The 12,253-nt window shown below is 37.0% G+C and overlaps 2 long non-coding RNA genes across 3 annotated transcripts; one reads left to right on the forward strand and one right to left on the reverse strand.

The window, feature by feature from the left end:
• Nucleotides 1-1,690: 1,690 nt before the first annotated feature.
• LOC121711064 lies at nucleotides 1,691-11,831 on the reverse strand. The gene is made up of 3 exons (XR_006032231.1): nucleotides 11,728-11,831; nucleotides 10,359-10,554; nucleotides 1,691-2,699 (listed from the first exon to the last, which is right to left on the reverse strand). It is a non-coding gene; the product is annotated as an uncharacterized LOC121711064 (long non-coding RNA).
• Nucleotides 7,219-9,175, forward strand: LOC121711066. Of its 2 annotated transcripts, XR_006032233.1 has the most exons (3): nucleotides 7,219-7,499; nucleotides 8,233-8,292; nucleotides 8,880-9,175. It is a non-coding gene; the product is annotated as an uncharacterized LOC121711066 (long non-coding RNA). The 2 variants fall into 2 exon arrangements; XR_006032234.1 differs by lacking the exon at nucleotides 7,219-7,499 and having other exon boundaries at nucleotides 8,157-8,292.
• Nucleotides 11,832-12,253: the final 422 nt, after the last annotated feature.

The following is a 12,253-nucleotide window of genomic DNA, read 5'->3' on the forward strand; positions in this document are numbered from 1 at the left end:
GTACATTTGGTGACTTCCACTTTAAACAGTAATGTCTACCCTCAATTATTATCATGGTTTCCCAACATGATTTTTGAAGTGACTATGAAAGTGTGTGTGTTTAATTAACTCCAGCTATGGTCTTATACCTTCCCTTTGTAACGACGTAAGTGCATTATTAAACAAGCCATTCAGTCCTGAAGCCATAGCTCATCACCACCCGGCTAATCACTCATAAAGTTGCTCTGGTCTTCTCTCTCTGACTCAGGCGCTCAAAATTGAATGTGAGGAGGTCGCTAATGCCACAGAGGTGTGTGGCATTTCTACAGAAAATAGGAATGCTTACATTGAGCATTTCCCCAATGCCTTTGTATTATTATAGACCAACGGCAAATACAAAAATATTCAAGGAGTGTTTTCACAAATTTTGCTCAGTCTTAGAAGATCAGCCTGCGACTGGTGAAACGTTAACACACACATACTGTACACACACTTGCTGCAAGATAGTTATCCACAGCAACAAGACATAACATCGCTTCCACTCCCAAATTAAACCTTGAAAGACAAATGTTTAAATTGTTTTTCCTTATATTCACAACAAGGAACTGAGTGAATTAAAAGTAACAGTAACAAAAACTGCTAACAGGAGCGATCTGGCCCCAGCTTTGCAGTTTGTGTTTCTCATTAAGAGAGTGCTACAAACATGCACTACTGAACACTGGCAGAGTAAATCCTGAAGTATATTTACAAGAGGATTGTCTCAATATGCACAAATAATACTTTATTTAACAACTTTGGCACTCAAAAGTGCACTTAAATACATATTAGTAGTCAGGATACTCTAGGAGTGGGATGTTTGATGCTTATTGTTTTAATACCATAGGCCTACACAATGGATGGCTCCTACAAAGTAGATATGTGGTACCTCTCATCAAATTGTAATTGTAGCAAGTTCTAGAGCCTAGCTGGTCTGAATAGGTAAACCTCTACTCTGGCTTTATTTGGTGGCGCAGGCCCATTTTCTTAGTCGCATAAATACGCAGTAGAACACCTTGAGAGCACTCGCCTCAGTTTAGAAGGTGGCTCATTCCATGTTAAATCTGACCAAAATAGTTGCAGCACTGTCTCAGATTGTTTTCTTGTTTTCTTTGCCCTAAGATCTTGGAAGCCCTGTTTGGGCATTGGGGGTCCCTGACAAAGTTTGCTGCAAAATATGAAATTGTCTTATATGGCAAAAAATGCTACAGTATCAGTATTTGATCTGCTGATACGTTACATCAATACGTCAAAACACTTTACTGTTAATTAACCGCCAACAAAATGAATGTTATGTGAAGCAAACACTATGTGTTCAACACAATAGGCCTACATTTGACAAAGAAACAACAATCCTTAAAAAAAAATCCTACATACTGTCAAAGTTTGCTAACATGACTATTGTGGTATTAGCACTCTATGTTTTTAAAATACATATAGCATAAGCATCTAACAGAAAAAAAGGCTCTACAGCTACATGATTAACTTAAGTTTTATGTGTTGCGATTATGAGGGGGTCCTTGGAGAATTTTCCACTCCATGAGGGGTCCCCGGCCCACAAAAGTTTGAGAAACCCTGGTTTACACAGTCCAGATGTGTGATCTAACTTATAGCAGTCACCTATTCACTTTTTATTGCACCCATGTAATGTTTAAAAAAGGAAATGCATCCTTGATTGGTGTAATGCATATTTAATATCATTATTTAGACACACACAATTACATTCATTGCAATTTAGCAATAAGCCACGAAAAGCCGTAGTTTACACTGATTTTGGAACAGCTAAGGGGCATTGTGAAGCACGATGCGCAAGCGGAAGTATAACACAGAGAATAATGCAGTAAAAGCTTGGGGAAGCTTTTGGGAAAGGGATTTGAACATTATGAGTATTGTTTAAATTAATAGTGCAAATTGACCACTTTATATATTAAACATCCATAGTGCAAATGTAGGTGAATGGTATGTATGACAGGTTAAATGAGGACAGATGAAAGAGGAGTTTAGAGTCCTGATAGCTATATCGTAAAGGGTGTTTATGAAGCGTTTGCTGTCGTAACCTGTGGCGCCTCCCTGATAGAAGGTGCTGAAAGAGGTCCTGAGCAGGAAGTGAGGAGTTGGAGATGATCTTCTTTGCTCACTTTCGAGTCTGGTAAGTTGTTACACAATTTGAATAAAATTATTTACCAAGTACCATAACCAAAAAATATTTATTTCATATAGTTAACTTATGATAGGATAGGAGGATCATACGACCATTTCTTTAATTCCAAATAGAGACAAATCAACAACAACTTACTACAGATTGTTTGTCACCGTTTTGGAGTCATTGGTGCTGTTACTATGTCCCATCGGCTTCCGTTGTGTTTCAATTATCACAATAATAAAACATACTACAACTATCAGAGCTACTGCACTAATTAAACCACCAATCCAACGTGTTCTGCTGCCATTGCTGGATGATGGTGGTGGTAGAGGGGGATACTCAGCTCCTAGATCTATTAGCCGATTTGTTACTCTTTTCAGTTCTTCATCATTATGCAAGCACCTCAGGAGCCCCTGGGTTTCGTGGAACAGGATGTCAACAATAACAACATCTGGGAGGCTTACGAATCTACTACTGTCTGGCACAACATAGTCTACGTTAAAGGTGTGGTGACAAATCACAAGAATCACAGGTTTGCCCCCTATAAAATGAAACAAAGACAAGATTACAGATATATGGTAAATGCAATTTGTAATAAAATACTATATACTTATACTTACTTACTTAAAATGTAAACAAATCATATTTAACCCTTTCAATGCATTAGTGACATTTTTCTATAAATGTCTATCACACTGCTCTGCACATAAAAATAAATAATGCTACAAGTATACCCAGAGTGTCAACAAGTGGCAAAAGAGCATTAGGCATTCCTGGGTGAACAGTGCCAATGACAGGAACACAATTCTGTCAATGTACCATCAAAATGAGTTTGAATATTTTAAGTTAAAAAGTAAAAAGTTTATTTTCTAAAGATAATGAAATTCAAGAGGCGTGTTCACTTAGATAGCTTGGTAACACTTTCTATGAAGGTTGTATTTATAACGCCCTATGAATGCATTCATAATGTTTTATAAGGTGTCTATAAAGCATTGTAATGCTCATTATTACCATCTACTGTAGGTATTCACAAGTCGTCATAACCAACTTCATGATGCATTATGACAGCTAATTATGAATGATTATAATTTTAATCTGAATAATGCATTATAAATATGTCAAGATCTGCCTACTCACTTGTCAGTTTTATGATGCATCATAACTACTTTGCTTTGCCTTCTACTGTAGTCCTATATATATCTATAACTATAAGTATATTTAATAAAGTTATAATAATTTATACATCTCCCTATAGCACACAATTATAAACAGCTATGCAATATCATAAGTGTTATTTGTCAGCTCTAAGTAAAGTGACAAGAATATGACCATATTATTATGACCGCCGCGCAGCGAAGCGGCGGTCATATAGGTTTAGTCAGATTTTTTTTCTTTTTCTTTTTTCTTTTTTTTCTTTTTCGCATGCCCAAATTTCCGTCAATGATTCCCGGGACACTGAAAGACCGGGGTACACGAAACTTGGTGGACATGTAACCCCACATGGATAGCATGGAACCATCGTTTTTCGTTTTGATCTGTAGCCCCCCCACTGGACTGGACCCCCCGAAAGGAGGGTAGGGCAGACACAGTTTTCTGTGAATATCTCGAAAACCGTAGGGTTTAGGAGGACCTTTTTTTTTTTTGTATGTTGATCTCAAGGGGCCATGTCAACCCATTCCATAACCACTCATTTCATGTATAGCGCCACCTAGTTAAACACAAAAAAGTAAAAATGAGGTGTTGTAATTGAAGGTATCTGTGACCTAACATAGTCAAAACTGCACGAAATTGGAATTGTAGGATCATTATGACACCCTCTGTATGCACGCCAAGTTTTGTGGAATTCCGTTCATGGGGGGCCACACAATAAATTAATTTATGTTACTATACACCAACTGGCCTGTAGGTGGCCGGAGACAGTTTTCTGTGAATATCTCGAGAACCGTAGGGCCTAGGAGGTCCACATTTTTTTTGTATGTTGGTCTTAAGGGGGCATGTCAACCCATCCCATTACCACTTATTTCATGTATAGCACCACCTAGTTAAAAATTAAAAAGCAAAAAATTAGGTGTTTTCATCGGAATATCTCTGGCTGACATGGTCAAAACTGCACAAAATTGAAAATGTAGGATCATTATGACACCCTCCGAATGCATGCCAAGTTTCGTGGACTTTCGTTCATGGGGGGCCTTACAATAAAATAATTTATGTGTACATTTAGTGACCGTACACCAACAAGGATTCCCGGGACACTGAAAGACCGGGGTACACGAAACTTGGTGGGCATGTACCCCCACATGGATAGCATGGAACCGTCATTCTTCGTTTTGATCTGTAGCCCCCCCCCCCGCTGGACTGGACCCCCTGAAAGGAGGGTAGGGCAGACACAGTTCTCTGTGAATATCTTGAGTAGGGCCTAGGATGACCAATTTTTTCCGTATGTTTGCCTCCAGGGGTCATGTTAACCCATTCCATGTGCACACATGTGCATAAACAGATACACACGCACACACATACATTTACAGTAATCATACGTATGACACATACTCACACAGTAGACATATGTACGCATGCATGCACATGCACAAACACACATACGCAGGCAAACACACAAGCACGCACATACACACACACACACACACACCCACACACATAAACATAAATTTGTACACGCACACATGCACACAATTCAAGAATTTTTCCAGTCATCTACTCCCTGAATTTTTGGTCATTGATACCCGGGACACCGAACCACCGAGGTACATGAAATTTGGTGGGTATGTAGCCCCACTAGACTTTTACGGAAAAATTTCATTTCGTCCCCGGGGACCAACAATGTAGCCTACAGGTGTAAGTGACCTTTCATCAATCCAGTTGCAATGGATGAACTGTGATGAACTGGCCTACTTGTGATTGTTTAGAGATTTTAAAGGTTTTATAACAATGCTACATCTTCTTTGGCTATTCTACAATCTATTCACCTTTTCAGCACCAGTAGGCTACTTTCTGTGCAGCCGCACACACACACTCAGGCATGCCAAACAAGCATACACAAAAGTTTCAAGAGTGGGGGATGGAGTAAAATATGGAGACAAATTGAAGTGTGATTTATTTTCGCGGAACGGATGTACAGGACTGAGCGGCGGTCATATTTTGTACCGCTATGCGGTACATCTAGTTCTACAATGAAATGAGAGTCAAAAGGAAAGACAAAAGGAATGCATTTAGTTCACTTTGTTTTCATTTGTCATTCCTTTTGTCTTTACTGTCCAGGCCCTCATTTCATTGTGCCTCATATTTGTTTATAATAACCTTATATCTATTTATAACAACACCTCATTTGCTCTATTTTACCTAAAGCTGACAAATAACACCTATGACATTAACATAGTGATTTATAATATTGTGCATATGGGGTAAAGATGCTAGATTCGATACTTAGTTCATTGCACCCTTTAATTACTCAGTGAACTTATATCTGTTAATAATAGGGTCATATTCTTGTCACTTTACTTAGAGCTGACAAATAACACTTATGATATTGCATAGCTGTTTATAATTGTGTGCTATAGGGAGATGTATAAATTATTATAACTTTATTACATATACTTATAGTTATAGATATATATAGGACTACAGTAAAAGTCAAAACTCTTTATGCATCACTATACGCATTTAGCAAAGCAAAGTAGTTATGATGCATCATAAAACTGACAAGTGAGTAGGCAGATCTTGACATATCATATTTATAATGCATTATTCAGATTAAAATTATAATCATTCATAATTAGCTGTCATAATGCATCATGAAATTGGTTATGACGACTTGTGAATACATATAGATGGTAATAATGAGCATTACAATGCTTTATAGACACCTTATAAAACATTATGAATGCATTCATAGGGCGTTATAAATACAACCTTCATAGAAAGTGTTACCGATAGGTTAATAGAGGTTTAGTCCATGATTCTGGAGAAAGGTTAATGATAGCCAATTTGAGGGCAACAGCCAGTCAAATGACAACAATTCCTTCCAGTCTCTTGGAGGAATATAGCCTTGATTGGCTACAATGGCGCAATAAGTCAGAGTAGGCTATATGTAGACCCAAGACAGTGAACACCCGACTTTTATATCATAATTTGATTAATTACACATTTTGATGATTAATGAACAATTATCCCAGGTAAAAAAGTAGTATACTTTAGTGTGTTAGAAATATGGTTAAAGTACATGAAGTATAAAGCAAGTATGCTTACTCTTTTTGTACTTTATGTAAAGTATGTTTAATGTGTACTTTTAGAAAGTATACTTCAAAGTAGATGTTATTAAGTTCAACTTCAGTGTACAAAAAATTAAATATACTTATTGTGCAATATTCAAAGTGTTTTTGTAATGTACTTTTTAAAAGTGTACTTTGTTGTTAGTGTATTTTAAATGGTAAAGAAGTTTATTTAGTTTTAGTGTATTAAATTGCTAATACGAGTTGTAATATAGTGTACTTATGGAAAGTATATTTTTTTGGTAGGCCTAATACATTGTTTGTATAGTTTATTAGTCATAGTATTAAGTTCAACTTCAGTGTACTAAAATTAAATATACTTATTGTGCAATATTCAAAGTGTTTTTGTAATGTACTTTTTAAAAGTGTACTGTAAGATTAAGTGTATTAAATTGCTAATACTTAGAGTTGTAATATAGTGTACTTATGGAAAGTATATTTTTTTGGTAGGCCTAATACAAATTTGTATAGTTTCATAGTCATCTCATAGTCATCTCATCTTTAATGAAATACTAATGTGTGTAGCTTTTAGGCCTGATATGTCAGCCGCATGGATGGCAATGTGCAATAACCTAGCCTAGACACACTGATCTATCAGTTTTGGTCATCAAATAATATTTTTTCTTTTGTTGATTTTGTGTCTTTGTGATGTAGTAGAGGTTGTGAGAGGATGAATGTGGCATTTTGTTAAATTTATAGGCAATACAGTTAAATGTATAGGCACTGGCAGTCCAGTTGACCAATAACATGGCTGTTTGAATTTGAAATGGAGTGGGCGGATCTGTGCAGCTTTCGAGCAAAACGTGGTGTGAGCAAACATTAACGTTATTTTATACAGTCTATGCTTGTAACTTTATTTGCAAGACAGATGGACTGTAGAGACCAGAAAATGCATACGTTTACGGTCCGTATAAGGTTACAGGTGTGTCCAAATTAAAGATACCATAAATTCTAGTCATGCCAGAGACGTTGGTCCTACAGAGCCAGAAGGACTCATCATATTGGATAACAAGGGCTGAAGCCAGTTGTATCTAAAGTGCCAAGTTATTCGTTATCAGGTGAGTCCCAAAGCATATTGCTAAATGATTCTGATGTAGCTTACTCTTTATGACCTAAGGTAGTCTTTGGAAAAGTTAAATTAATGGATTAGCAATCTTTCAAGAGTTTGTTTTTATCTTTGCTAGCACAAGCTAGCAATGATCACGTTAGCTTAGCTAACGTTAACGTCATAAACGTCGAACAGATCCCATCAAGAAGAAAACTACATTAGCCTGCTTTGTGTTTGTGGGATTATTGACAAGCGTTGGCTAGCACTAACGTTAGACAAACTATGATGGAAGAAATTGTGTTCTTTATTAAGCAACGTTTGCCTAAAGTTCACCAATGTTCTTTAATATTATGTGTGGTGTAGGCTAAATTAACTCACAGAAAGGAGGATGGTGCTAGGCTAGTCACACTTCACACTCATTAGGCATGCTAATGACATTGTAGCTGTTTTTTTCTTTAATCGTGGAGACATCTTTTAAAATGAGTCTACAGGACAAATTACATGCATTTTATGAAGTAAAACGTTTTTTTTCCCACCATTGATATTAGAGGGGGAATTAAACCTGTTGTTCTACTAAGTTAGTGCTATGAAGCTTAGGCTACATAATTGATATTATGATTTGGTTTATGCGATAGATTTAGATTTTTTTAATTATTTGTGTTTGACAGAGCATTCAAGTTCATTTCATGGTAGTGTTTGTAATTTACCTAGTTTTAATCTGTAGCCTAACTATGTTTTTACAGGTGTTCCTGGACAGTTTTGAAACCGAGATGTCTGAACGCCTCAAATAATCAGCAGTAAAGGTAAATATTCTTCATCCAGGACCTTGTCCCATTACTCTTAAAGCATAACTCAAGCCAAAATGCAACCTAGGGTCTTTTTGTGAATGTACCTGAGTCAAACTTTCGTTTGAAAGCATAATTAAGTCAGAAGCGCCACCATTAAGCTTGACTGTATTGTCGTTTCTGGGTCAAATGCCATTTTGAATGGGAGTCGTAGGGGCAGAACTATTTTGATACATGATGATTTTGATTCATACATCAAAATAGTAGGCTAGTGCCCCTACGACTCCCATTTAAAATGCCATTTGACCCGAAAACAATAATACAGTTGTATTGGAAACAAAGGAATCTAAGGTAATCAAATGCAGAAAACAGGGTGGTTGCACTCATATCGGTGCCAAGGTGCACAACGCTTTAAGGAAAGACTACCTGGCCAGGTCTACCCATACCAGGATGGCAAACAGATGGTGTCAATACCAATTTGACCCATAAAAAGTAAATGTCAAATAGGTACAGATAATCTGTATTAATCTCATCATTGCCAATGGATTTCTGTGTAAAATATTGTTTATCTTGTAAAATGTTGTCCATCTTCTTTCTGTTCACAGACAACAGAGACAAATTCTCTAATACCAAGGTCAATGCATTTGACTGCTGTCCAGCCCCGGGTTGCCACCGAAAACGTTATGCATCTTGGACTGGAAGATGGTGTGCTAGTAAGGAAGTTAGCTACCACAGCTTTTGCCACCACATCTCAGTGTTGGGAGGGAAGTTCACTCACTGCACAACTCTACCAGCTGTACCTTTCCTCCTCAGCCATGATCTGTAACCACCATGGTTTTCTTTCTGGGCCAGAAGACTTTGCAAACAAATAAGCAATAAATGATCATGCATTACAAATTTAGCCATGTTTGTTGGCTTGTAGGCTGGGTGTCCAGTAAACAATGTCAAGCTTAGAGGACAAATTCTCTCACCTAGGAGGGTAAACAACTTTTGTTTTTCATGAAATCTGCATTTTCAATTGATGGTCTACCAATGAGGCTGTAGAGTATTGCGACACAATAGTGGCAAAAACCAATTGTGCGATGAAACATGCATTCGGGTGTATTATATTATATATTATTTCACACACGTAGATATTAAATGTGTGCGCGCAAATTCTCTCTGCGCGTGCGCACTCAGAGGAAACTGCTCCCCAAACATGGAAGAAAATGCTGTGAGCGAGGAGGAATCTGACCAGCGCTCCAAACAGTGAAATAATATAATACGCCCAAATGCATGTTTTATCGCATTACCACATCCAACTTGAAAAGACATGCTCAAGAGATCCATAACTTTCAGAAAAATGTTTTACTTTTGTTATGGATGAATATTATGTTTTGTTTTCATTCATGTCTATAAAATGTTTTTCTCATAATCAAAGTGTAATTTGTCAGGTAACAGAATAGGTAGGAGAGTACTAATAGTAACATTTTAAATCACGCTAATATTATACTTAAATTGCATGCCTTTATAATGCTTAAAGTATTTTAAGACTATACTTTTATTAACACAACTGCAAACTTTCAAGTCACTTATTGTAGTCAGGAAGTACATTTGAAGTTAATTTAAAATATTACAGAAGCATGCCTAATGAATAGAAAGGATGATAAGAGTGTATTCAAAATACACTACTACACTATTATTAGTTATACTGTAATGCCTTTTAAGTACATTTCCAATACACTTGGGATGTTACAAAATTGTACTGTGACTGTGTTTCGAATGCTCATAAAATCTCTTTTTGTATAATGTACTTAAGAACACTTAAAGTTTGAAAAAAGTTGTTCCATTTTAGCACACTAATTACACTCAAAGTATAGTCAAGTTGGTATTAAGTTGAACTTAATACATAATTCAATACACTTAATTACACTTGGATTTGATGAAAAAAGTACAAACTGTACTTAGTACACTTTCAAAAAGTATACTTTTAATAGTTTTCTTTTTTACCTGGGTATTTGTTACATAATTCTTTTTTACACTGCTCTTAGTCGCCTTCGTTCAAGGTTCTGTTAAACTGCACACAGCACAAGATTTAGGCCTACCTGGGATCTCCTTGACAGCAGCTTCAACATCAGTTCCAACTCGAGAGGTGATTGTACAGAATGCAAGAATGGTATCAGAAGCACTATGATTGGACTCTTGCCGGACATGGACCCGATTAGCTATACGTTCTTTAAACTCCTCATGACAATCCAGATGTTGTCCAGTGGTGTGCATGTAAACATTCACCATCGTTAACTGTGAAATCAAAGTCAATTAATTTACAACAGGTACAAAATGAACCAACACATAATCCACATTACAATTACAATTGTGGAACAATTATATAATGTTCTGAAGCAATTCCACTGCAGACCAGATTAAGATCTTCCAGAGATACAGTTTAGCCTATCTGAAAATACTTAGGTAGCCTACTGACTGATCAGCCATGAAAGGTCTGTTATTCTACACTTTATGTATAATTCTGGAAATTCTTTGTGGTCATAACATTAGCAGGCTATAGGCTACAAGGAAGAGGCACGGACCAGTTTTGCTGCGCCGCCTTCGCAAGGTGCACGAACGCGTTGACCATTGGAAATAAATAGGGCTATGTGCGGCGTGGTGTTTGTCGCGATAATAAATCAATGGACACGAGCCATAAGTTAGTCACTGCATGACCTGGATAAATTAAGTCAGGGTAGTAAAACTCTTAGGCTAATATAACCTTATGGATAGCTTCATTCACCTAGCAAAACAAAGGCACAATGTCTCTTTTTTAGGAGGATTAACTATGTCCCATAATCGGAGTTTAGTATATGGACTGCATCTTAGGCTAAACGTTAATATCAGTAGGCCTATAGGATGGGGTGCACTATGTTAAGGCTCAAGCTGTTCAGTTTGTCCCCCCTTCACATGATGCTTTTCCCAATTAGGCTACATAATTGCTCATAATTCATAATGGCTATTGTAGGCTACTTGGAACACGCACATCTGTGTTGAGCAATGCGAGCTTTGGTGGAATCCTGTGCATGTAAATTGGCACGCACCACTTGTCCTGTTCCCTCCGCACAGACTTGTTTATTGAAAGTCCGTCATAATAGCAACGAGCTAAGCTATGTGCAAGCACTCTGGCTCTTATAGGGAATGGGATACTATCGTTGGTTTAGGCTACTACATAGTACCCCAAAACACAACCATGACCTATTAACAAACTTAATTAACTTACAAATAACTTATATTTAACCTAGCGCGCAGCCTATTAAGATACCGCTGCCAAAGTAGCAAAATACAGCCACACCCATGCACGTATGCATACTTTATTCGTTTAGATCGCTAAAATTGGGACCAAATAGGGCCCACAATTCATATTTAAAGTGATTATGTACTTGTATTCTATTTGTAACCTTTTAAAATCCGAAATAACAAGCCTACCTGGTTGAACAATCCCTTTGTCGCGTGGGTGAAACTTACTGCTACGTGTCAGAGTTGCTGTATTTGTGCAAGATACTTTCACTTTTGATGTGAACAACTGTAGGCCTAGTGTAGGTAGCCTAACATTACAGTTAGAGCTCCTTTTGCGGCCCCGCAATACGTTTTGCGTTCCCGCACAATAGTAGGCTACTTTTGACTTTATAAAGGAATGCAAAATCATAGGGATTATAGGGAGGGAACTCAGGTAATTTTTTTTTTTTTTTGCTTTATTAAAGACATAACACACATATACAAATGAAGATAATACAAAAGTGAAACAGTACGGTTACAATTATACAAAATTAAATTACAAGTTGCACAAAACAAAGACAACAATTAACTAGATATAGGCCTACCGCAGAGCGGTACAAAATATGACCGCCGCCCTGTTCAGCACATTTTTTCCACAAAAATAAATCACTCTGAAAGGCCTATATGATTCTAACTGTCTCACTATATTGCATTATCCACACTCAATTCTCACTGG

Source organism: Alosa sapidissima, chromosome 6 (genome assembly GCF_018492685.1).
Source record: "Alosa sapidissima isolate fAloSap1 chromosome 6, fAloSap1.pri, whole genome shotgun sequence".
Lineage (NCBI taxonomy): Eukaryota > Metazoa > Chordata > Actinopteri > Clupeiformes > Clupeidae > Alosa > Alosa sapidissima.